The sequence below is a fragment of the Aquila chrysaetos genome, chromosome 15, assembly GCF_900496995.4.
Source record: "Aquila chrysaetos chrysaetos chromosome 15, bAquChr1.4, whole genome shotgun sequence".
Classification (NCBI taxonomy): Eukaryota; Metazoa; Chordata; class Aves; order Accipitriformes; family Accipitridae; genus Aquila; species Aquila chrysaetos.
Genome location: NC_044018.1, coordinates 17,415,521 through 17,442,890, shown reverse-complemented (window position 1 = coordinate 17,442,890; position 27,370 = coordinate 17,415,521). Strand labels below are relative to the sequence as shown.

The window sequence follows — 27,370 nt, the reverse complement described above, 5'->3', positions numbered from 1 at the left end:
ACTGAAGACATCGTTTTAAATCAAAAGGCTTTTAGTGATTGTATTAAAGGGGCTATCTGTGTTCCCAATAGTGACTATAGCAATTACGTGGTGAAAACATCTAGGCAGGTGCATAATTTAAAAAGAAAAAGGACAATCCCCCTGCCTTTGGGAGAGGTCAGGCTTTGTATTTCGGTAGGTCTGTTTGACTAAAGAAGGAGAAAAAATGAGGGCAGAGTGAAAGAAGGAGGAGTAGGGTAGGATAGAAAAAAGACTAGATGAGCGAAAAGAATGGGCAGCGGAAAAAAAGCAGGGAAGGAGGATGAAAGAGAGAGATGACATCTGACTTGGACAAGGGGTGAACCACAAACCTAGTCATTGCCAGTGTCCAGGAACAAAAATAACTCGTTTGTCCACCAGCGGCAGGGCAGCTGCCAGTGCGGCGGGACGGTGTCTTCCCCGCGCTGCTCTGCATGGCACATCCCCAGCCCGCTTCCAGATCTGCCCCTTTCGCTGTGCTGTGTGACAAAACTCAGGGTGTTCTCGCAGTCCCTGTGGTTGTGGTTAGGAAACTGCCGCCTGTTGGGTCTCAATAGAAAAAGTATTTTAATACAAGAAAAACAGGAAACTCAAGCACGTTTTGGGTCTAATTCAATTTCAGTTCCCCGATTCCTTTATTTTCTATGGACAAAAGGCATGTAACAAAATTATGAACTGGGACGTGCAGAAAGCAGAACTGTGCACATGACAGATAAAGCTGGCTCATTATGTGAAAACTGAAGCCATGCAAAATATAAATTCAGAGCAGATTAAAACACCTCTCATCCAAAAACCAGTTAGGACCAGTCAAGCAAATCCCGGCACCTGGACAGAGTTTGAGCAGAATGTATATGAACTGGCACAGGTCATGGTTTCACAAGAGTAGACCAGATTATGAAGAAATGCAAATATCCTTTCTTCATTTTAAGCTGAAAGCAACCTCTGGTTTAGGAATCTCCAGAGACAAGGTACAAGGTACCAGTTCAATGTCAGCAGCCCTACACTCTCTTTGCAAGATCGTCAGTGCATTTTAGTGCTAATGTACTAAAGCATGACACTAGCTCAAGATAACCACATGCTATTGAGAAACATAACAATAGAAATAATGGAATAAGCACTTCATGCAATTTGCTAGGAATGTAGTTTGGACACCAACAGCCAAAACAAACTGAAATGGCAAATGCAAGGACTCTATTTTGAAAAGATCTGCAAACAGACTCAGCAGCCTTACAGGGGGTCATATTTTCCACAAGGATAAACTGTCCTTGAACAATATTTTCAGTGTTCTGGGTACTAACGTGCTTTCTTTTCATATGGATTGTTCTCACCTCCACCTCTTTTCCTTGAACAAATACTTACTGTGACCAATAAAATTCTGCTCTCCATTTATGAGTTAAATAGCATCGCATTCCCACACGCTGTTTTATATACCTATACATAGAGCATATGTGCCCACAGAAAATGACATCTCTAAACTACGTCTGGTGGAATTATTTTTAAGCAATCATATTCACTGTAGATTTCAGTCCCGATTCATCAATACATTTAATTCACTGTGGTATTAGATCTGTGAGTGAGAGGAATGAAGCATTCAGCTCAAGAAAGGAGGTGACATATTTCACCAGAGATAAAGCGTTTCTGTGAGTATGTGAAAGAGTGATGCCTGATGCAGTGCCCATAAGCATGGGAGTAAATACATCATCTTCACAGGGAACTACTGACACGTTTAATTTTAAGAAAGCAACCAAAAATATTTTTAGTGAATTATTCATATGCTTCTAAACGTGTTCAAGGGTTTTACCAGGTCAGAGCTTAAGTGGGCAAATTACAGCCTGCGAGATGCCAGCAGACTGTTAGTGATACGCGTGCTGGACTACTATCTGTTACTCATTCATTATTCACCTATTGTTATTTGCTGCTCATCGTCTTGAAAATTTCAGTAAATGAGTCACGAATCCTTACATGTGAACCAAGAACATCCAGCACAAACTATGTATGAAAAAAAAGGGTAAAAATTTCACAGGTTGACATATATAAACAGAGCACGTCATCTAAACCTCTTTTCTTTTTTACAAGGGGGGACACACCCTCGGTGCACCAGGGCCCACCAGCGTTTCTGCTGTGTTTATATAGCTTTGGGGAAGTCGGGGACTGTGCTCCACACGCAGGTCCTTTTTGCTGAATTCCCCTCCAGGAGCACAGGGGCGAAGAGGAACACATCTCTCGTGAACACCTGCAACCAGCAGTTCCTTCCTCAGGCACTTAAATAGATTTTCCTCACGCTACAGTAAAACAAGATACCGGCTGTTCCCCTTCATACACCCCAAAATATAAACAGTGGTACTAACAAGAAAGAAGGTGAGAGCGCCAGCAGGTTCCTCTGGGATGCAAAAGCAGAGCTACATAAAGCCTTAATGTCTACACTGGACTTGGGTTTAATTTACGAATCCCAACTGCTCTGCGGTGTCCCGCAGAAGAAGCTGAGGTTCAGGCTGCAAAGCATGCCGGAGGTCTATCGCACGCACACTCATACTCAAATACCTTCTTTAGAGTTTTTCCTAGTCTTACAGATCTCTCTCAAGTCTTCTGGTCTTTACAGGGGAGGCTCAGCGGCCACAGACCATCTGAGACAGCCTGCTGGATGTTCTCTTGGTGGAGGAAGAGGTGCACCCACACAGACAGCAGCACAGACGGATTGTGTGAGTATGTACAGTCTCCTAACAACTTGACTAGTACTGGACCTAACTTGGTTTAGGGCCTAGCTAAGCCTGCAGTTTGAAATGATTAGCATAGGCATGCTTTACTTTCTATTTTACACTTACGTTGGTTGTGGACAAGCTTTGGATTTAGTCAAGATAACCAGACTTCAGGACAAGGTGATGGCCACAAGGCAACCATCAGGCTGAGCCTGTTGGCGAGGGAAGCACTGACTTCCCTGTGGGTGGAAGAAGGACAAATGTATCAGCACAGACCCTTGGTGAAAGCAGAAGAGGGTGGGAATTCCCTTCCACAAAAAGAGACGTCTGTCCAGCGTGAGGAAGGACATGTTAAACAGCCTGCGCTACCTGCTCTGTACTACCAGGAGATGTGCACCGAACGGCAAAGCCCTCAGTGTCAAATGCCAGTGAAGTGTTAAGCAGCGAGAAAATAGTCTCAACCACCAGCATGCTGGAAACAGCAAAACCTCTTGGCTTTGGCACACGTACAAGGCATATATGCTGGGGTTGCCTGGAATAGCAAGAGATACAGAATGCAGGACAGCCAGGAGAGTTGGTGGGAGGGACTGGGGAGATGCTGCACTGCTGGGCAGAAAAAAAGGATATAATCCCATGTGCTGAGCTCAAAGGGAATACAGATGGTTTCATGATAATCTTGAGAGTGAGAATTTCAGATCCATCAGGCCAAGAAAGGGGAACTACATAGAATCATAGAATCATTTAGGTTGGAAAAGACCTTTCAAATCATTGAGTCCAGCTGTTAACCTAGCACTGCCAAGCCCACCACTATACCATGTTCCTAAGTGCCACATCTTTTAAATACCTCCAGGAATGGTGACTCCACCACTTCCCTGGGCAGCCTGTTCCAATGCCTGACAAGCCTTTCAGTAAAGAAATTTTTCCTAATATCCAACCTAAACCTCCCCTGCCGCAACTTGAGGCCATTTCCTCTCATCCTATCTCCAGCCACCTGACAGAAGAGACCAGCACTCACCTCACTGCAACCCCCCTTCAGGTAGCTGTAGAGAGCGATAAGGTCTCTCCTCAGCCTCCTTTTCTCCAGACTAAACAACCCCAGTTCCCTCAGCCGCTCCTCATAAGACTTGTGCTCTAGACCCTTTACCACCTTGAGACAGAGTCATATCACAACGTTTAGGAGACCTTCTTGTTCACTGGGTTGCTAGGTTGTAAGGTGTTTTTTGTACTTAGCAGCAAGCGTTTTCTATACTAATACCTGTATGACAAACAATTTGATATTTGAAAGCTGTGTCATCTGTAACCTTATCCGTCTCATCTGAGCAAATTTACCTCCTGTCAGACACCAAAGATCTTTACTTTTACTTTAGGATGACTTTATTTCCAAACTTGTAAATGCTGCTTTACAGAGAAAACATCTTTTCATCTAGTATTTGGCCACTATCAAGCAATCATCAACAATAGCATAGTACAAGTCACACTTGTCTGTGCACCATGCAATACATACAAAAATGTCTCTCTTTTAACTAGTCCCTAATCAAGCCACAGTGCTGGTTTCAGGGTTTTTTCCAGCACTTCTGAGAAGAGACAGTAGGCTGAGTTAGACAGCAGTGGCAAGCAGGCAGTGTGCAGGTGAGAGAAGAAAGGGACCCCTACCTTCGTCTCTGCCCAGCATCCCCATATGCCTGACGCCTTTCAGCCTCTATGAATAAGATTTCATTGATTTTCATAAAAGAGATGCTATTGAACAACTACTAGGAAGTCATTAAGCATTGTAAATAACTAAAATAGATATATTGTTGTCAAAATACACTGAATAATTGCAATTTGTGATGCATGAGCTTTGCTGTGCTGGGTATGTTAACTTACTAAATTGCAAAATTAATTCAGCCACAAAGGGTCTCCCAGTCAACCCTGAAAATTAGCATGGTTCTGTTGCAATGCTTTGTATTTCACTACTGTCTTTAATCAGAGGATCTCAAAATATATTTGTGATCCATAATTAATATGATGCACTATGTTTCCTTGAGCTATGCAAGTATGATTACAGCGTACACTGCAGTACTCTTATTGCACTTTTCCACATCTGTAACACTGTTGAGTGGGCTCATGCAACAGCAATAAGCTCTGACCATTGCATTGTTTCTAGTTCACACATGTGCTAGTCACACAAACACGCGTATATACACGTGTCTCCACTGTTATTCTTTCCCTTCCTGTGCAGGTACAAAAGATACAACTTGGTGGGAGGATATAAAAGTTGCAACAGTCTTTTCCCAGATGCCTATTTCTTGCAGTTTTCCAGTGGGATCCTCCAAAGGAGGAGCAGCAATGGAACTGAAATGTGAATGTGTTTGTGTACACATGTGGATGCATGAGCTGCAAATCACACTGCAGAATCATGTAACATCTGAGAAGCAGACAGGTAAGCCTAAAATTTACCATTTAAAAACAACTGCATACCTAACTTGTCTTGCTAATCACACAGAAGATTATTCATGGTGAAAGAGACTTAAAAATCCAATTTAGTTTCAACCATGTATTCTTAAAGGCTAGAAGAAAAGTATTATTTTACCAATACCAATCAACGACACCGGGAGACTTAGTTTCCCACAGTTGCATTGTAAGTCTGTGGCTACACTGGCAATTGCATCCACTCAAATTACTATTAATTCTGCTTACAACATCAGTGCCTAAGGACTACTGAGAACGGAGCGCCTTCAGTCTTGCTAGGCTCTGTACACACAGAGCTGCAGCCAGGCCCTGCCTGGAGCTCTCGCAGCCAAAACAAAGAATGATGGAGGAAAGGCAGTAACACAACCAGCAAACTGTGATAGAAACAACCTCAGAGGAGGTCCATTTCATGTTTCTTAATTAACAGGGTTTAGATAAAGTGGGGGGTGTGGAACTGAAAGGAACAAGGGACTGATGAGGAAAGATGTAAGGAGAAATAGGCCAGGAGAGCTGAAGATAAAACGGAGCAGACAAGGAGCAAAAATGAAGTGAAAGGACTGCAGGGAGTCGGAAGATGCAGACAGGAGAGAGACAGACCTCCAGCGAAAAGAGGATGGGGCGCAGAAAATCCTCCAGAAGTGCAGCAAACTCTCACAGCATCTAACAGTCCCTATTTCAGCAACTCTGGTAGCTGTTCCTCTCTGTGGTTCAGTGGAGGCACCACTTGTGTCCTAACATCCTCTGAGCAAAAGAGCTCCCTGCACAACTCTGCGTTGAGGGAAGGGGGAGGGATGGGCACTGGCCAGAGCCCATCTACTTCCCCATCTCCTCACAGCCAGCTCGGCCCCGGCTGCCTCTGCAGCTGCTCCGCCAGCTAGAGAGCTTGGCCACAAGGCCAACCACAAGCCCAAACTTCTTCTCTTGCTAGTTGGTTCAGCACTTGTATCTCACACAACAGGCCTGTTGTGAGCACACTGCAAACATGTTGAACGCTCCTGCTTCTCTTCCATATCCACATTGTTTCCCTTTCTGCTTCAGATGAGGAGAAATATATGCAACAGATGAGTGAGGAAGAGAGGAAAGAGGAGAAAAGATGCATCTTTCTGGCTCATCACCTAGATGGCCTTTTAGGCAGGTGAGCTGCCAAACATGCCATCCCTCTAAAAGCTGTTCCTATTAAACCCAACTGAATTTGAAGGACAGGCTATCTTTATTACGTTTTCACTAAAGCTTTCAAAAAAACAAATTTTCTAAGTCTACTCTACCAGAGGGTTATGTTGTGCACCCTCTTCCTGCAGACAAAAGGTCACAGGCATACAGCAGATCATGGTTTATGATAGCTGGAAACAGAAGATGGAGGCACTGCCACTTACCTCCATATCCCTGTCCCCAATGGGAGGAAACAGAGTTCAAGGGGATGGATGTAGAACCATTTCTTGTGGTATCTTGCCAATCGTCTGCCCCTGGGTCTATTATGATTAATGTTGATCCACCACCTGGAGTCCGTGTTGGCCGTTCATACTGTTTTTCATGGCGAGTAACCATAGTAAGCATGTGTAATGCATCTCCACCCACATTTTTGAAGAGTTCTGGGACCGCTGGAAAGACGAAGCAAAGTTAAACTGGGCACCAGACCGCACCATGTAACTGAGACCCCAATGGATCCGCTCTCTGCTGAAGGGCTTGTGGCAAAAGTTTCCTCTCCCTGGTGGGTATGTTAGGAGTAGCAGCAAGAAAGGAGTTTCAGCAGGGTCGCTTCTCAACAGACAGCAAGTAAGAGAAGATATTTTCTGCTCCTAAGCCACTCTAAATCCTGTTCAGCAGCAAGTTTCCAGAATCCTTCAGACTGTATGACACAGCTCACTGCCTCTAAAAGGGTGACCTTCAAACAAGAATATCAAAGTTAGCGCAACAGGTTTCTGAAATGTTTCAGTTTCTTGTTGAGTCATCATTAAAATGGCCATTCGTGGGTAAGAACAAAACCCTGAGCAAAGGTTAGCCCCCAAATGCTTTTGAAAAGCCTTGTGCTATGTTAAACAAAACCATTACAACACAAGCTGCAACCTATTTCCAACATCCAGAGCCAGAGATCATATAAAACTATCAGATTAGATTTGTATTGTAAAGTTTCTACTAAAATAAAGTCACGCCTGATAACACTGATATACTATACACTATACTTAGGTAAATCAATATTATCATTACCCCCCTGAGTGCAATACTCAAGCAAGGTTTGGTAATCAAAGCAGACTGCATTTAACAGAATATCAGAAATATTTATGACATCTTTAAACAATTGCAAGCCTAAAAGCTAGAGCCCTGATGATTCAAAGTACAAAAGCAGGATTTTGACAGCACTCCGTGGAAAGAGAATTTTCTTTCTCCTTTTGGCACACCACCATCAGAACCCCTGCATGCAATTCAGCCCTACAATAAATATCCAGGCCACATACAATACACATATGCACCCCCAGGCACCCAAAGCTTCAGCTGTTGCAAACTACCATCACTTGCTTGACTTCAGCACAACTGTCTGCAGCATCTGAGGATTTGGCCCAGGGAACATATTCCATCAGAAACTGAAAAGCACCAGTTTTAAGGCAGCTTTTGACAGATTAACGAGGTTGGTGTTGTTTTGTAAATGAACACCCTTTAGTTCATGACAGGTCTTCAGCATTTCTATAGAACAACAACCATCTAAGCTCATCTGCAAGGTGTTCAGGCCAATGCCAACACACACTATTGCCAGACACTGGTGTTTGGGGCTTATAAATTATTACATTTCATTCACCAAACTAAAAGCCTAGAAACTCAGTTGAGATTTTAAACTTCCCCCCACAGAAGTGCAGATTCTGAGCTGGGGCTGAGACTGTGGCTGTGACTGAGGGAGGGCCTGGCTTCACAACAAGCCCCACTGATTCTCACGCCTCCCTCCTCACCTAACTGTCCCAGATAAATGCTTTGCTTCCATGCTGACACTCCTGTAAATGTGATGAACAGGCTCTGGTTTAACAACAGAGTCTTCTTGTCTTTCTGTCCAGTTGCTGAAGTGGGTAGGTCAGTAGGATCAGAAGTTTAGTAAAGTTTACAAAATAAAATCTGCTATTAATACAGTGTGGGGTTTTTTGGTTTTTTTTTACTAAACCAGTTCAGAAGAAGACTCATCTACTCATCTGTTCATTCTCAAGAAATGTAAACTTCTAAATTCACTGCACATTTAATTGGAAAACCCATGGCCCTGTGATGTATCCAGAGCCCTACCACCCAGAGAAGCACTGCAATTTGATGACGCATTAAACAGTGTCATTAGTGGGAGCAACTTCTAGGTATAAACACTGAAAATCTTTACAAGTGGTGGTCAATTCCTCATTGAAGAAACTGCTGTTAGAGGGTCCCCCCTTCAGATGGTTGCTACCATCCCTCTGAAGGAGGTAGCTGCCCCCACGCAGAGCTCCTCTTCATTCCAAAGGCTAGCAGGTTAATTTAACCCAATGAAAGCTCTTTACTTTAAGCTGGCTGACATTGCCCTGAAGCAGATTCTCACTGTCTCTTTCCAAATGGCTCTGCTGGGGCAACAGCATTATTAAAAAAAAAAAAAAAGATAGATGTTGGTAACCAGCAACAAAAGGAAAGAACATCTGAAACCAGTGTGCTGTTCTACAGTGGATGTCTACCACATCCTAAAACACAAAACATCATTCAAAGATAAAATCTGCAGGCAAAACCAATCTTTGCCTGCCAGTGCCTTTCCTTTGAAAGAGATTAAAGAAAAAGTAATTGCAGTGAAAAACTATTCCTCCTTTACCTAAACAAAATCTGGGGAAATTCTAGGAATACTTACCTTGCAGAAAATGAATACTTTCTGGAAATAAGGTTCTGGAAATTATTAACAACTAGTTGACTTCTCTTATGGTAATGTTAGAATTTGAAGCTAAGGAAAAAGACAGTAAATTTCAGCAACTAGATCTGAATTACACTTCTCTAGCGCTCAGACCTGAATGGTAACTTGATAGCAGAGTTTGGCCAATGCAAGGTTTTTGCCTTCATTTTTGTTTCTTTCCTGTGAAACTCTGAAAGTGTTTTTTCTTTTTTTAATTTCAGGCTGGTTTATGTTCTTCAAATTTTATTTTTCTGTATAACTGCCCAAAATGCTGAATGTTCTGTTCATATACACAAATTTCAAATTCAGTTTCCAAGGCTTTCTTCTCAAAAATGCCAATTTCCTGTAAAACACTCCTTTTCAATGGGAAAAAAAAAAAAAATTTCTGAGCTTCTTCTCTTTTGTCAGGATGGATCTCATTACAAACTTGCAGTAATTTGTCACCTTTTATTCCAAATCTTGGATTAGTAAGTCAAGATGATTTTCCAATTAGCCAGAAATAAAGAGGAGGAGGCACTTCCATGGAGCTTACATTGGTCTGTAGGTTCCCCCTGTAGCTGTTGATGAAAATCACCTCTTGATGACAGCAGTGTTGGACTTTGAAGGAAAGGAGGCTTGAAGCAGTGGGAATAACCAGTAGAGAATAAAAACCTTTTCAAAGAATTTAAGACTTCTATTCCGCTCTGCCAGGTCCTTACTGCCAGCAAATCTCAACACAAATATAAATTATGCTGTTCAGTACTGGTATAATCGACTCCTTCCTGTTCCCCCCCATCCTTCTTTTAATACTAGTCCTATAGAAAATGAAACCAGGTAACTTCTGTTCAACCTAGGCACAGAAACCAACGCTGCATTATGCGGACAAGCAAGGCTCTCCCCGATTTCAAACGGGAGTTTGCAAAACCAAGCGAGACCAGTCCAACGCAGTCAGTCCCTGGGCGAGGTTCCCCGCGCCCCGTCGCAGCTGTCCCTCGGCCGTGACCTGCCTCTTCCCTCCTGCTGCAACCCCGGGGTCTTTTCACACCAGAAAACAGCACTTACGCCAAATTGTGAAGTGGTTTTACGAGGTGGAAAGGCACCAGCTAGGGGCTAAAGAAAGGCCAATAAACTCCTCTAACTTGTAACAAAATAACAGATTTAAACCCAGGTCAACAGAGGTGAAGGGCAAGTGCATTAATCGCCTGTATTAACGAGGCTCTGTGTGCCTGCAGCAGCACTTGACTGGAAAAGACAGTACGTCTTGCTGTAAATAAGACAAATAAACAGCAGCTACAACAACAAATCTTCCCCCAATTTCTTTTACTTTTCATTAAACGAGTAATCTGATTTTTATTAAGTTCTCTTCGAAGCCCGTACGGGCCACCCTTTATAACTGTGCCTGTTTACACCACATACATACTCTCACACATACGTTACAGTCTGACGAATGCCTGGAAAGGAACTTCAGCCAGTTTTGTTCTTAAGTGATAATCGAAGAAATCCTCCGTCACGTGTTGCAGCAGTGTGAGTTGGCCATACCAGGACGAAGAGTCATGCAGATGTTACCCAAATGCTTCCATTAACTTAATCTTCCTCAGAAGAGCCCTTCTGCTGCCAAGTACTTAAGAGTGTCACTTGGGATTTAGATGCCATTTTTGTTCACTACTGAAGACTGGTCATGTGTAGGAATCTGCAGCCCTGATAATAGGGTTTACAGAACACCAAGAAAATAGATTACTAGCTGCCGAAAACATTTAAAAAAGACAATGTTACCTTTTACTAGTCTTAAAAGTGCTTTCTGGCATGGAAGGCTTAATGGTTGTTTATTCCGGTGTGTTTTCTAGAATGCCAGCTTAGAACAAAATAAGGCTCACCATCATAATTAGCTGAGATGCTGACAATATGATACAAGAGTCTAGATCATAAAATGTTTTCCTTCACATCATTTTAAAATATAAAACTGTATTTTGTGATTAGAAAATGCATCAGACTTTTTCAATTGTCCTAGCATATGCTATTATCCCAGTAATGAAACCAGCTTTACTTTTTTCCTTTTTTAACCCAGTTGTTATGTGGGAAGATGTAGTAATATAAAATAGCAGGAAATAGTATGAGTAAATTTAACTTGAAAAGTTTAGTATGTGTTTTAGAGAAAAGATTAACAAGTCCTATTTTTTTTTCAACTGTCTTTTTATCTCCATTTTTTTCATCTTACATTTGCTTCAGCCAAGCAATTCCAACAGTTCAGAAGGACAGATGTTCCATCTCATTCTATTCCCAGACAAGTCACTCTGTAAAATTACATTTCTTTTGAAACATTAGTACAACAGTTTAAAGACCATCAGAAGTTTTAAAGGAGAATTGCAGAGGAATAATCAGCAATGTGTTTGGATCTAGTTTCTATACTGGATTTTTTTTTAGTTGCAGTACCACTCCTCAGCAAGATATGGTTTCAAATTTATTTTCCACCTTGTGGTTCTTCCTGGTTTGCATCTATATAAGTACCACAAGCCTCACTGCAATCCATGCAGAGTATGTGTATTAGTGATATTCAAGGGTGATGTGTTCGGGGATGTGTTCAGTGAACCAAGGCATACCACTACACCTCACAAGGAGAAAAAAATTATTTAAAATCTGCTACTACGCTGACTGGCTAATCAAAACCTACTCAGTAAGGACATTCAGATCACATAGCTGCATTTTGTATCATCACTGTTAATCTGCTTGTGCTGATACACTTCTACAACAAGGCCAGAGAGGTAGAATCCTTTGGTTGATGCTCTCAGGAACCACACACCTGCATTGGCTCTTCCTGAATGGGTTAGTGATGGCAGAATAATTAAATACAGTCTTGAGAAAAGCAAATTAAGATTTAAAAGCAGTCACTTAACAAAGTGAGCAACTCTCATGCACAAATCACTCCATGTGGGTGCATCTATATTACTGCTTTAGTTGGGATCACAAGGATTCTTTTGAGTCGAACCTCCCAATCATTCCCATTTACTGCACTTCAGCTCACATTGCAGGGTGGTCTCAGAGCTAAACCAGAAAGATGTGTTCCCAAGAGCCCTAATTTACTCACTTAGATTACTGACATTCGTTCCATGGGACTTGACTAGCATCAGCCTGAAGTACCCTCCTGAAATGTGCGCAGCATGGGCACCAGGTCCAGAGCACCGACAGTTCCTCTCTGCAGATGCATTGCTATTGGTCTGCACTGCTTGCTAATGTGGACACACAATCTGTATTGCGTCAGATGCAAGGCACGTTACTATTAGGGCCTTATTTTCCAGGTTCTTCATCAGGTGCGAACACTGATGCTTGTAAAGTGGAAATAACACCTTACATGCATCTTATACGGTTTAAGTCAGACCACACAAGGTTTAGGAAAGTAGAATTAGGCCCAGTATCTCAAATCTTAAGAATAACTGATCAAATCAATTGATTATAACTTGTATGATCTATTAAATACATATTTGATTCTGGCACATAGAAATACATTTCAAATTAGGCACTTAAAATCCTATTCAATACAATGTCCTCCTAGATCAATTATTTCTCAGAAAACACAAGTTTACTAACACTGCCAGTGTGAATTTGTTCCTTAAAGCCGCAAACCTGCAAATACTTACGCACAAACAAAAAACTGTTAGCACGTGAGCATTTTATGTAAGCCCAGTGTTGCCTACACATAGTAAACCTTAATGCATATATCATCATTTCAAGGTCAAGACACGTAATCAAGACACATAATCAAGATCACGAACTTCACAGAGAAAGGCTCGTGCATCCTCTTACTCTGTTACCAAGATTCACTTCATGAAATGATGATAGATGGATTCAGGCCAAAATATTCAGCTTAAGCCAGATCATGCAGCCTCAGAGAGACGCCTGGCTTTATCCACCTTCCCGTATCGGACACGGCTTGTTCAAGGCACACCGAAGAATTTGACTCCTAGCTTTTGAACTTCAAAGGCACCACTAGAGATAGTGGCAAGGTACTTTAATGTTTAACTTGGGCTCTTTTTTCTCTATTTTTAGCTATTTTGGAGTTAATCACCTAAGATTCCTCTACTGTCAATGGAAAGAAACAGGACCCTTCAGAGTATATCACCTTTATGTGATCTGAACCCCACTTTTACAGAAGGACAGTTGACTACAAAAATAGCCAGGTGCAACAGTGGGAAAATTCCTGCCATCCTAATGTCACTAAGAATTTTACTATTGGTTTCAACATGAACTAATGAAGTGAGGTTTCAAGGCAATTGTGGATACCCTTTAGGTATTTAGCACTATTTACAGCAGCACTTTGTCTTCTCTCCTTTCTGTAGCAGGAATTAAAAGAAAAAAAAGAAAGGATGCTCATGTTTGAGTGCAGAAATAGAAAATGGTTATTGTGTTAACCTCCCCGAAAAGCAAGATAGCATTCAGTGAAAAGCATATTAGGTCAAATCCAATTATTTAGTAACTCCAAAGAGGTCAATGGAATTGCAGTGCAGATGAATTTGGTTGGTCCAGTGTTGCAAATTAAGAAGATTGAACTAAATTCTGCCCAAGGTACGTGCACTGAAGTTAGACTACACATTTAGCAAATAGGAAAAAAATTAGCTTACACCACACAGGATCAAGTCGTGCTTGCTCTGGCAGTGTAAATCTCTTACCAAATGCAGTGGACCTACTCCTCTAATTTGAAGAAGCAAGATTTGGATTTTTCTTTTTACAGTTACATATAAGAATGTGATCACATTAGGAAGATTTTCTGTCATCACTTTTCCTTCAATTACAAAACAGAATACAGAGGTTAGGGGATATTATGAAATCACAGTATTGGACTGTATCCCAAAATAAGGATTATATTAAATAAAAAGGGAAATACAAACTTGTTTCATGACTGTGGTGCTTCAGTTTTCCTTAGATAATTCTAACAGAAGTAATCACTCATGCCTGATTTACAAATGTGCACATACCGAACATGGGATGGAAGATCTTAGTAGCCTTCCAGGAAAAATGTGGAAAATACATGCTTCTTAATAAAAACAAAACCTGTTTTTATTATTACATGACCAATCTTATTTATCTGATATTGGTACAATAATGGACTAAAATAACCTGTAGCTCCGAAACACAGAAATAGCCCCTTTCTTCACTCATTTCAGTGCGTTAGACTTTCCTCTCTACAAAACCTATTGCTCAGCTAGAAAGCAAACTTTCATCTAGTATTATCTTGCACTAGTGACAGCTAATGCGCTACACTTAAAAATTGCAAAACTACTTCCTTTATCATTAAATGTAACAGAGCTTGTGAACTTTCAAAATCCTGCAGGTATTCTTAGGACTTTGCATAATTGGAAATGCAAAGTGGGATCCTCATAGCTATCCAGCTGCCCAGTTCTTCTTGAATTCCATCGCACGTGGTACTTACCTACTTTTGAGGATGTGGGCCCCAGTCTCCCCCAAAATAATCCATCAATACTCACAGAAAGAGGATACCAATGTCTGCTTTTCAGGCTAAGCCCTGAATGAAAAATATGGGAAAATCTTAAGTAAAAAACTTCCTGCGTGATGATAGCAATTTATCTTCAAGTATCGTCTGCTTTTTAAATTTTCAGACACTAGAAGGCCTAAAATACCACATAGATGATACATTTTAAAAAAGGAAAGTCCTGGAAGTATCAGAAATAAATGGAGTTCTCAGGGGTAAATTCTTCACCCTTTCAGTGGGAGTCAGCCTGAGGGAGTGGGAGTGGAGTCACACTAACTGGTAACAAAGTCATTCAGTTCACTGCTAGACTGGTACTAATTTCATTATTACACTATATAGAGAAATGTAATTATTTACAAATAATTTCACAAATAAATTGTCTGAATTTACACATGAATAATTCAGCCCAAAGTTAAATTTTGCTCTGGAAAAAGCATTTTTCAGTAGCTTATAAAGGCCCAGACTTTAAAAAGAGGGACTGATACAAACATTGCCTCTGTATGTTCTGTTGATCTTATGTGAGAATTGGTTTAACATTAACAATATATGCTGCACAAAAACTCATATGGGCTGAACACTGCAAGGCTGCCAATTTAATTTGAAATGACTTGACAGAAAATCTCTAGGCCACCAAATGCTATTATAAAGCACTGTATTCTCATTAAAGGTCTGAGCCCTTTTTTTTCTCCCCGAGGGCAGACTCCTCGTGAGGCTGTCCCTCTGGCATAACATGTGATAGAGCTAATCTGTCTTCACTTGGACAGCATTGCGGATATGCAAACCCAGGTGGCACTAATAGGTTTACAGTAATAACTATGGAATTGGATACAGTATGTTACACTGTGAGAAATTCCCACAGATCAATTTTTGTGGTGAAGGTTAACCAACAGACATAGAGCTGTAATACTCTTTTTTCATGGGTCTGTTAACAATTTTATGGTTTTAAAAATAAAAGAAGAAAGACTCTCCCATATTGGGACAGAATATAAATATTTAACTTTTCAAACATATCTACAATATATGTGCATAAAAAATGCTCTCTTGGAAAGACAACTTCTGTTGTCAGTTATTCCAGCACAAATCTGGAGGAATTCCATTGGCTTCAAAGAAAGATTCCAATATAAATGAGAGCAGAATATGCCCCCAAAATGTATTTAACATAATATCATGTCATACCGTTTTGTTCATACATTTTAGTGGCACTTTTCTAACTTTATTATTGGAAATTACAATGAGAATAAAATTAGCTGCATAATTATAATGAATGCACTATACAATCAAAAATACCCTTGTTGTAGTAAAGCATTATAGGCAGAGACATAAAATTGTGATCTGACCATTTGTGGTCATTAGAGATCCCATGGTACTCTTTGTAAGATTAGGGGTTTTAATCTCAGCGTGCTGGCCAAATTCCAGCATGGGTAATTACATTCTCTCTCCCTAAATTCTCTGCATTTTACCCAAGGTGGTTGCATTTCCATGGTGCATGAAGTGTTCCTTGCACATGGATTTTAAAATTCTGTAATACCCGTTAGCATGAAAGGTGTTATACAAGATGTGATATCCTTGTTACAATTAAGTTAGAGTACATTCATTCCAGAAAATAGAAAAAGCCATCTGTCAATCAACTACAACATTTAATGTACTGATTAAAAGCATCATTTCAGCTCAAGAGGCACTCCTGTATTGTGGTATGTTATAGTCTTTGCAGTCATAAATTCCATACCCACGTTAGCTACCACAGATGGAACATATTGAGAAGTTAAACACACAGCACTGGTGACTGAAGAGGATGTATACAACCACACTGCAAATTCACCCAGCTTGTCAGCCCCCAAACAGCACTATTACCAGCTCAAGCCAAAGCATCTGTCTCGCTTGAGACTAACAAAGCGATCTCCTCCAAGGAGTGTAATCATCTAGGAGAGGGAGTTCTGAAATTGAAAACAAAGCCAGACAAAAGAAATACATTTCTCAACACACAGCCACCTGAGCACTTCAAAAGTAGGGTACCTGTCTACCTGCAGATAGGATGATGGGCAATTGCCTACCCAAGCAATTTATTTCTCCCTCAGATGATTCAGGTAGTGCCTCCTACTTCAACACCTACTCATCCTCACTAGTAAGCAAAGACATATGGAAAGAGGGATGACGTACTATGCAGCACTGCAAGATGGTTTTCCGGCCCAGAATGCCACCTCAAGTATGCCTTGTGGCTATGATTTTGTCAGCCATTGTGGTTCATCTTTCACAAGAAGAAATGGACTGGAAGCAAAATAACACAGCATCACAAGAAAGAGCAGTCGTGAAAAATAGTTCCGAGCTTTCCTTTCACCAGCATCTCTTTGCCCCATTTTTGACACAGTCAGCTTTTCCAGTAAGAGCCTTGACATTCCTCAAGCACAGAATGAAATCATTAAAGTAGATTTGAGTTTCATACACTTAATTCATCTACTAAGGAGTTAAAAAACCTTTCAGGATTGTCCTAGTCATTGATCCAATAAGTCATGGGCCAGGTCTAGAGGTGCTCACTCCAGCAGAATGGCATGTTCATTTGGACTGAGACACTTGCACTGAAACCAGTCATCTACAATTCAACACAAGTAATGTCTCAGAGTCTAGCCTGGTGAAACCAGACTTAAATATATATACGTTAAGTGGTTAACAGACAAATCACTTGTGTTGAGCGGCGCCACGTGCAATGATTGACACTAAGTGCAGTTGGAAGCAGGAAATCACTGATTTTCAATTGATATTTAAGCAGGAAATCATTTACTATTGATTGTTATTAGGCAGACACTGTTGTACTGAATTAGTGCAAAATGATCTGATACATAAAAAAAACCTACCATTAATCAAGGTAATATAAGTGAATTTAACTGCATACTTTAAACAGTTCTTCTCATTTGTTTAAGCTTTCCACATCAATCAACACAGCCTACTTACACAAGATACAGTTTACTCCTAAGAATAATGGTGTTTTCTATATTTACAAAAAGTCTCATGTGTGGGCCCTCACATCAGAAAAAGACTTTATACAGTGGTTTCTGCTAAAAGGTTGTTTGACAACTGATACCATGCAACTGCCACAGCCAACCCTTCTTCTCTCCAGAGAGAAGTGGAGGTATTTCAGACACAACATCTGATAACAATTTCAATAGCCTGCCTTTTAAATTTTGAATCTTCAGATTACCATACTATATCAGTATCATTTTGGTTTTGATGTGGGATCATATTCAACCTGTATATGGCTAACTTAGATATCACAACCAGTGTAGTGTTCAAATTCAAGAGAATAGCATCCCCTTCAGATCATCCACAATCCAGAGCTTTCAGACCTGACTGCATACGCAGCCAATGAAGAGAAGTTAAATTAGGGTTGTGGAACTTAAACACTCCAAGACTGTATTCCCATTTATGTTCTGCATTGCACAGACACAGTAAGATCTGAACTGACCGTATATAACACAGGCATCTCTGTGAGGTATCCAGTTGGAATACAGTCTCCCTTTGATCCATGTCTTGCCAATAAGGATGGAATGACACCTCAAGAGCATCACTCCAATTGAGTCAGAGCTAAATCAAGTGCGGAACTGCCAATCTCTTGATGAGGTAAGCTAAAACCAAGACAAAAATCTTCCAGGGCTCATATCCTGAACACATTAAACAGATGAATGAAGTCAGAAATAAACTATTATGTTCATTGAGTATGAAAAAATGAGACACAGAAATGGTGACCTGTCCAAAACCCCAACAGACACCTAAGGAAAACCAGGAATGGTTCTCAGTTCTATCAAGCTCTGGTTTGGTATCTTACTTTTAAGATGCCTTCTTACTGCATGTGCTTGCAAAGATGCAGAATCCTCAACGTCTTATCGATCAGGGCCTTCAATTTTAGCAAAACCTTTGAGCAACAGAGGAAAAAAGTTATCTTCCATTAAAAAATTTAATAAAAAAATTTTCAGTAGGAGATTTTTCCTACTTTACTTCTAAGGAAAAGGCGTGGCTGAATCTTCCAGCTTTAGAGAAAGTCTGACCGAGCTTAAAGCCAACTAATAAATTAGTTAATTAATGAATGGCAGCTCCTGAAATGGTTGCCACATTTTCATTTACACGCTTCCAAACCCAGCCTTTTATCTCAGTTCTTCTTCCCCTTTCACTGAAATTTCACATCACCTGTTCCTACAATATCATAGCATCAACCTCTGAATTTCCTTTATCACTAACAGTTCTCTTTTCTCAAAAAAAAGATATCCAATCTCCTGTACTTCATAGACTCTTGAAACTACACCTTATGCAGTTTTATTCTTCACCAGCTCGTCTTCACCTCTCCATCTTTTCTGCATCCCCAGACATCAGTAGTCATCATTTTCCCCAGTTATGCAACCAACCACATCTCCCAGTACAAATCACAATGCTAAAATCACTGCTGTGCTTTGTTCTGTACCCGCTTATCTTCCTTTACTACTCCCTTCCCTACCTCTATCATATCTGTCAAAAAGCACAAGTTTCTCAACCTCTCCTCCCTCCTTCCAAGCTATCTCTAAAATGCCCCACATGAATCCTCCTCCCATTCTCATCTTTCTGCCCCCCCTCTTTTAGGCTTTGCTCTCTCTTTCGTTATTCACCAAGTTACTTTTCTCCTCATTTTTCATTCACTTGCAGTGCATTTCTCCCACAAAGCATCTTAATCATAATGCTATAGAGAGATTTTTTAATCTCCGTTAATAAGAAACGTGAATATTCAACCCGTGTATTTCACACAGCTCAATACCTATTGTCTCACTCAGCCAAGTCTATTGTAGGCTCCATGGGGCAGTAGCATTTTCTCCTTGTATATCTGTACAGGACCAAGTACTCTCCCGGAGCTCAGCAAATAATAAAGCAGTTGTGTATCTTAAAGGAACGAGATAACACAGTAATAATGACCATATGCATATGCAGTAACTTTTCTCCAGATGGATCCCAAAGCACTCTATACCATTTGCCAATTAACGGTACAAAATGAAGTATTTACATAGGAGTCATTTCACCCACGAACAATGGCATAACGCCAGCCATGCCTTAATTGCATGGAGTTACACAATACAAATTTAAGACAGGAAGTGAAGACTCACGTCATATTTCCAGGGAGAATTAAGGCTGGTGTATTATAATTACCAGAACTGGTTGTAAAATGCAAATTCTCAATTTTAAAAATGACACTTTTGCCAGAATTTTGGAAACATCCGAACCATTTCTATCTGGTCAATGAAGAGAACAGCTAAACACACCCCAAACTCTGAACACTTTCAAAGATTGCTGCAATCTAAAAAAAATGCAAAAACTGGTGTACTCCTGAATAGCTTTAATAATACTCAAAACTGGAAACTAGCCAGAACCAGAGCCCTCTTCAACAATTGTCGTAGGATTTTACTCATCATAAACTGGGACTTCAGATGACAGGAAATATGTTGTGGAAATCTAAAAAAAGCAATTTAACTGTGCATCCACATATCTAGATTCAAATTATAACTTAAATAAATTAGCTTAATAAAAGCTGAAGTAATTCCTGCTCATTTTTTTCTACACATCGACAAATTCACAGACAAGTTTACCACGAATATTTAAACCAAAGTTCCATAAGTAAAAGCAACACTTAGTTTTCAAGACTTTTAATTGGGTGAAGTCCTGGCATCGGTCGAATCATTCAGAATGTTTTCACTAACTTCAGCACAGTCAGAGTTTCACCCACAGTCCATAGGATGGAGGACTGAATAATGAAAAAAAAAATTTTGAATAAATTATTCACTGATTGCTCAAAATTTATGAATAATTTATTTGGAGAAGAGTATTCAACCATACATAAAGCTCGTCAAAGAGGGGCAAATCTGTTTCTGAGTCATTTATTCAACAATTAATGGAAAAAAACCATTCACAAATGTCATTCAAATAGCTCTAGACTATAGTAACTTGATTTCCAGTTGACTCAGTATGTCTTTTAGAAAAGTGCCAGGTTTTCGTGCACACTAAGCTTTCTTTCATTATTTGAGATCCTCTTGTTTCTATTTTTCCCTTTACCCTAGCAAAATAATTTCTTTTTCCAGTACCACCGCCACTGTTGCAGGCCTGACTTGCTTTGACTGCAAGCCCAGTATGCAACTGCGGTACTGGGCTTGAAACGATCTCTCCCTTCGCCAAGAAGCCTGAAGCAAAGAAAAATGAGCATATATATGTTTGAATTTCCGAATATATACTAGGTGGGGAGCAGAGAGGAAATCCACCTCAAAACAACAGCATGAGTCAGAGGAAACGCAGGAGAGGTGAGACAAGAGTAGGTAGCCGCATTCCTCCAAAGCCCCTCTTCCACCCACGTCCGTGCTTGGACCTGCATGCCTGGAGGGACCCGGGAGTACCAGCGCACAGCCGGAGCGAATTTCCATTCTCAAGCCACAACATGATTCATCGCAACCACTGGCCAACTAGGTTGCTGCTGAAAAGAAATCCTGGCATTTGGTGTAATTATGCTTTCTTAACTATAGTGATGTTAAATGCAGGAAATTAATTTTGTTATCATTGTTTTTCCAATATGCATTTAAAATGTAGCATTGTAAACACTGGCTGGTGTTACTGCCTCAATGGGATTTTCTCACTGCCTTGAGCATAATGGAGTGCACTGGTCTTTCAACAACTTGACACTTTTTTTTTTCAAATAAACTTAAACAATAAAGGTCAGATTTAAAGACACAGCAAGACAAACAGCTCTGCTTTACTTTTTTTTTTTTTTTAAGTTATACGCTAGCATTAAATGAGGATTTCCAGGGTACTGTAAACCATCGAGATTAAACAGAAATTAACTGCAAAGCAGAATCTACCTGAAAAGGAGAGAGAGGTGGAAGAAGGGCTGTATGGCGCTCTGATAAATATGGAATCGGTCTTCTTCATACACAAGGTGTGCAGAAATTGGTGACTTATTTCTTGTGTTCTGAGTAAGAACAAAGGCAAAGTGAAGTGAAAGAAGCAGAAAAGATCAGAGCGCAAGGCTGTATAATAGCTACTCTAAAGCAAAAAAAGCCAGTATTCTTCATCCAGATCTGCTTTAAAATAATGGCACATAGAACTAGGTACAATATTTTCTTAATTTAGAATTTTATAATACAATCTGATTTGGCATCTAGAATATATAATCATCACCAGAATGTAAATGCTATAATCCTCGTGACAACATCTATTCTACCTACTCTTTTTGCTGCTATTTTGGCTTGATTCTAAGAAATCGTACCACACAAGTATTACTTTTATTAATAAAGGTTAAGCATAGCTGAGTACTGCTTAGCAAAATCTTATTTACCTGAATAAATAACTCCCTAGAAACGATGAATACACACAGTAATGTGCATGCTTTCATTTCCACATAATATACATCCATTAACACTCACTGTGCAACAGAAGTTATCAAAGAGCTATGTGCCCTGTATCAACTGAAAGAGATTTATTTAGCAGAGCATGATTTTAAAGGTAAGTACTCTTTGAATCCTTGGACTGTTTGTCGGCCTGTACCAGAGAAGCAAGGTCTGGAGCTGGAAAGAAGATAAAAAGCGGGTGGTGTGGTGTACGGTGCAAGTTACCCTTTCAGTACCATTTATCCACCTGAGTCATACGTGAAGCCGCACAGTGCCAAGGACAAGATACCGCTGGAGGTGCTGCCTTTCGGAGGAGATGTACAGCCCAGCGTTAACCTGCGTGAAATCAGCAGAAGGATGAGGTCATGGCTGGGAACAAAAGGCAGCGATCTGGGGAACCTGCTGATCACCGAACAGCCCTGGGGCTCAGCACAGGCTTGGCAGGATCTCCGATCTCTGGCCTCACTGAATAGCAAGATGGGAGAAAGGAGGAGGTGGAAGGGGTTTGTAAGGAAGATGAACGAGCAGCTGAATCCTGACAAAACAACCTTCCTGAGACTCCTGTGCCTCATGTCAGCAGTTAGTTTGTATTTTCACATTTAATTTGGACGCTGCTGGACCAAAGTCTCCCAGGTGCAACCTGTCACCACACTGATTTCAACAGTGTGAAAGTGGGATACATTTGTCCTGTTGATTACAGTTTATATTGCCATCATATCCTCTTTATGCTTGTAGCATTAGACTGAGATTTCTTCTCAGCATTTTTTTCAAGCAGCAGCCCTGCCACACATTAGAGCATTCACACTACTGACCACTTAACCACCCAACCCCCTGAAAGAAAAGAAGCCTCTTTCTTTTTCCCTCCCCTCTCTAGCAGATCAATGTTCAGATCCCATCCATTTCTATGGAAATGACCCCTCTGTAAATATCCCGTTACCTAATATTTACCACACTGGTGCAGAGTCCAAAAGGTAAATTTGAAAAGAGGTGATTTCAGCCCTCATAAACAAGTAACCAAGAAATGCTTCAGGAACAGCAGGCACATAGGATTCGTTAGCTGTAGCAGGGCTACAAAAGCCATTCACAACACCCTTGTTGACACTGCTTTACTTCTTCGGGACTCTGCTTGCTAATAAAACTGCAAAAGGATTAACCAAGGAGTTTCACAGAAATGACCACAAAATGCCTTTAGCATTTATAACCCTACTCTTGCTGCCCTGACACAGTCAAATTCCTATTCAAATCACCAGCTATTTGGAGCACGCAGAGTTTCTTCCTAAAAAAGAAGAAAGGGGCAGAAGGCAGAACAAATTTGCGGCAACAAACAAACTGGTAATAAGGAATTGCATTAAAAACTTTCATAGAAAAATTACAAAGGAATAATGGAAATTAATATCCACATAAACAAAATAAATGATCCTTCCCAGGTCACAAATTCCTGATGCTACTTTGCCCTTCTAAGCAGGGAGCAGGATGGCATAGCTACCAATTGGTAGGTAAGGTACCGAAATGCTTCTGGAATAGCAGTTTTGATCTCATGACAGCTGCTGCAGCCTTCTACATTCAAGTAGTAGAGTAAAACCAGCTCTACTAAAATATAGTTTGTACTTATCCTTCCATGGTAATGTTTTTAAACTACATTTCTTCCAAAAGAAGGCAGATGCAGGGGTAATGACTCTAACGAGGGTACCTCACTAGAACTGAACAGAGAAGAACTTTGCAATAGGTGGGCATGCCCTGTAAACTGCAGGTGCCAGGGATGAGCCTTAGTCCCCAGGTTTCAGAGGGTTCCCCCTTTTCAGGCTAGGGGTTATTCAGCACATCATTGCAGTCACACTAAGGCTTTTTGTAAAAGTTGTCTACATGTGAAGAGTTTGAGTTTGTCTGAGTAAGGAGGCCAGGATTGGGCTCCTCTTCATATCCTCTGTTCCTGCTTCAAGCAAGCATTTTAGTGCCTGATCCTACTACATTACACACCTCATTAAAAAAAACACCTCTGTTTCATTTTGCTTTCATGAGCAATTTACATTTCATTTGTGATTTTTAAGCAGAAAACCCTTGGCACCGATTTTACAGATGACATACTGAAAAGGTTGGGGTTTTTTGTTGCTTTTTTTTTTTCTCTTAAAGAAAATAGGATTAGAGGTAGACGCTTTTATATTCCACCACTTCTGAGACATATGTTCTGCTCTCCCACCAGTTATGAAGTGATTACTGGAGTGGCACAAACAGATTTTTTTTTAACAAAGTGAAGGTGTGATTTTCTCAGGTTCTGTGAGAACATGCACACTTATTTTTACCAACCCAATCTGTTTTCCAGTAGTTTAATGTCCGCAGGGTTTATAAGGCTATCTTAGGTGTCGGATTCAATGCAGCTTGCAGGGTGCTACCTGACTATGGAAGTTTAAAGAAAAAGACACAGAGAAAGCAGAAATGATACAAGACTCAAAGTAATTTGGAGACCGATTTAAATATACGAAAAGATGGACCTTTTTTCCCGCTTGCCCATATTCGGTTCTCTAAAGCCTGAAGGCCCTCATATCATCAATACTTGCTTCGTTTTAGAAACCTCACTGAAGATCTATCCCTAAATAATTTACATATACAACCTGACTTTTAAAAGTATTATTTTTACTCTACAAAAAGGAATTTGATCTTATAAACACTTACTACCAGGAACAGTGATTCCCATGTGGGAAATGGGACTTGATTTCTTGCACCTTGCCTATTTAAGCTGGCCATAAAATGTTACCAAAGGAAGACGTGAAGAGATCTGATTTTATATCAATTCACACCCATTTTTCAGGTATATAAAAAACAAGACAAGGAGATTTCCCTACAAGGCAGTGCAGGGAAAGGGTTCACATCTGAATTGGACTGCTCACCTATTCCAGATTCTCAGCCAAAAATCTATAAACGCACCAACAGAAGACAATGCTCCTCCAAGAGACTCTTAAAGCTAAATTTTGGTCTGTTAGCCTGGGACAAATTTAGAATAACCACTTCAAATGCAGTGAAGTTACTCAGGACCAGAGGAAGTGAGAACAAAATTTGGTGAGGACTGTACAGGGAAGTAGTCAGTTAACGTTTAATCCTTGATGAAAATCTTCAGGTTGAGTGTCCACACAAAGAATTTACACCGGTTTAAAAAACAGTTTATCTGAAAACCCTTTCATGGATATATTTCAGACTGCCATATATCATCTTAGCTCATCGTTTAGCAACACAAGCTAAACTGTAGATTTCCAGCCTGGTTGAAATCTATACATTTGCGCTTCTGCAAACTTTTGAAGCAATTTTAAGTGCAGTACTTCTGAAAAAAAATCCTTTTGTTAAATCACTGAAACTTTACAGGTAGAGAAAAGTCTTACGTAGGACAACATGCCTTCAATATGTTTCTGCTAAATGGCTTTACTTTGTGAGTGCTATTAAGACAAGGGGTTTGTAGGGTATTTTGTTGACACAAATACTTCAGCCCTCCTAACCAAGATTTTTCCCAAGAACAGTCTTCATCCTTACCTCTATGCTGAGGGATCGGACAGTGAGGTCAAAGTCATTAGTTCCTGACAAAAGCCTTAGCAGGTCCCACTAAGCACGCTCAGTAGGATTTTTTGTTGTTGTTGCTTGTTATTTTGGATGAACAGTACCCCCTCCTTGCAAACTGGGATTTTCAGTGCAGCCTCATAGGAGTTAATCTGGCCACACTCACAGAAACAGCGAGGTCTTGTGTTCAACAGCAGAGGTGGTGGAGACCCTTTGGTACAGCAGTACAGGCACTTCGGACCCCTTTGAAATGCAGCTTTCATGAAATCAGAAGTTTACCTGTAAAGTTGAAAGGAAAATGGAGGCTGGGAAAAAATCTACACATTGAAACTTAGAGAACAGATAATCCTTTTGGAGGATGTATCTAGCGATAGCCTTGGTCACTTCATCTATAGACCTCTTACAATGTCAAAGGCACTTCTGACTTCAAAGTTGTTCTTACAGCTTTGTCCTTCCCTGCTTGCCTGTTACAGTATTTCCTACTACTGAAACAGCTCCTCAGTGATGTAATCGGTGATGTTTCACTCGTTTTTTTCACATAAGCCCCCCATCCCCTCTTATCCTACTCCTTTCTTTCCTGTTGGCTTTACCAAATTTGTATGAGACAAAGCTATGAACAAATAAACACTCCCCTTTTAAAATTTACTACGTATATTGTATTATCCCGTAACTATATGATGGTCATCTCAAACATCTTGCATGAATTGTAACAAGTTATTTTTATTTATTTTTACTGTCTGCTTATTACCATCATTAAAAAAAACCACAATAGAAATTAAAGTGCAATAATCTATGGCAATGCAAAATGTTAAGTATTTGCTTTTGATCCACAGAGGCAAGGAAATTAAAAGAGGCTTAAACTCTGAGCTAATGCTTCATCCCTAATTCATTCTCTTGTGCCCATATATTGAAGTCTCAGCACAATGAATCTGTGAAAGGACACATTAATGTGTTGTGGAAATGGTGTACAATAAATTGATAGGGAATTTAATGTAACTCTGATCAGAGACTGGGCCAGAGATTTCAGTGATGAGTAATACCAGGCAAAGAATTTACATTTTAATTCAGGCTTTCCCTGAATTTTTGGCTTTAATTCATACTCCAAATACTTTTGGGAAAGAAGGCTTCTGCTGAGGCATCCTATACAAGGCAATGAATGTCTGACAGCAGTTAGTACTTTGTGATTTAATTGCACTGGCATTTCTTAAAAATAAGAGGTCCTACGTTACAAAGCAATGTCAGGGTCTGAATCTCTTCTCTTAAAGAGTACTAAAAATTATTAATACCAATTTACAACAGGAGGAGCATACTAGTTCTAATATTGCATGTATGTTTGTACTCACAAAGGTCTCACAAGATCTCATAATCCTATATTCTAACGAAGCAAAAATATCTTACATGGTATTAACATCAAATCAAACAGAAACTCATGCTCCGTGATAGATTTTTTCAAGAAGAAAAGTTTGCTTTTCAAAGTTCTTTCTGCTCCAAGCTTGCTTACTTTTTAGATTTGCTATGAAATGAAACAAGATTTTAAAGAGCGGAGATTTGGAAAAAAATACAGAAACAGTATAATCTTTCCACTGTAAATACCCATGCTGAAATGACAAAGGAAAGTAGAAGGTGTATGCAAAATCACTGCAAATAAATTGCTACATGTGCCGTATCTCATAGAACTGCTCAACAGTTTTTATTACATTTTTGTTCATTGGAGATTGCTATAGAGATCTCTGCATTGCAAGTAGCCACACCATTTCAGTGCTTTGCTGTTTCAGAAGAGCAGATTTTCTTGATTAATAACAAAAGGTTTTGTTGGGATCAGAGCTGTTTCCCACCATCTCTATGCAAACCCGGCAACACAAACTGTGTACATTAGCATTTCAAGGAGCCTCCTATTAATGATGGCAAGAAAAGCTCCTCTCGGTGGGTAAAATCCATT

At 40.2% G+C, this 27,370-nt stretch overlaps 1 long non-coding RNA gene across 4 annotated transcripts in view; it reads right to left on the bottom strand.

Annotated features, from left to right (window-relative positions):
* The window catches only part of LOC115351179, a 161,621-nt gene that overhangs the window by 113,161 nt on the left and 21,090 nt on the right, over positions 1–27,370 (bottom strand). Inside the window, exons 3-10 of one of the 4 annotated variants that reach the window (XR_005934009.1) lie at positions 25,408–25,710; positions 22,012–22,224; positions 21,361–21,470; positions 18,324–18,410; positions 16,664–16,771; positions 13,686–14,539; positions 10,457–10,722; positions 6,539–7,047 (exon numbers count right to left, since the gene is read on the bottom strand). This is a non-coding gene — a long non-coding RNA (uncharacterized LOC115351179). Of the gene's footprint in view, positions 1–6,538; positions 7,048–10,456; positions 10,723–13,685; positions 14,540–16,663; positions 16,772–18,323; positions 19,403–21,360; positions 21,471–22,011; positions 22,225–25,407; positions 25,711–27,370 lie in introns of all 4 variants that reach the window. The other 3 variants (XR_005934007.1, XR_005934006.1, XR_005934008.1) reach the window with 3 other exon arrangements.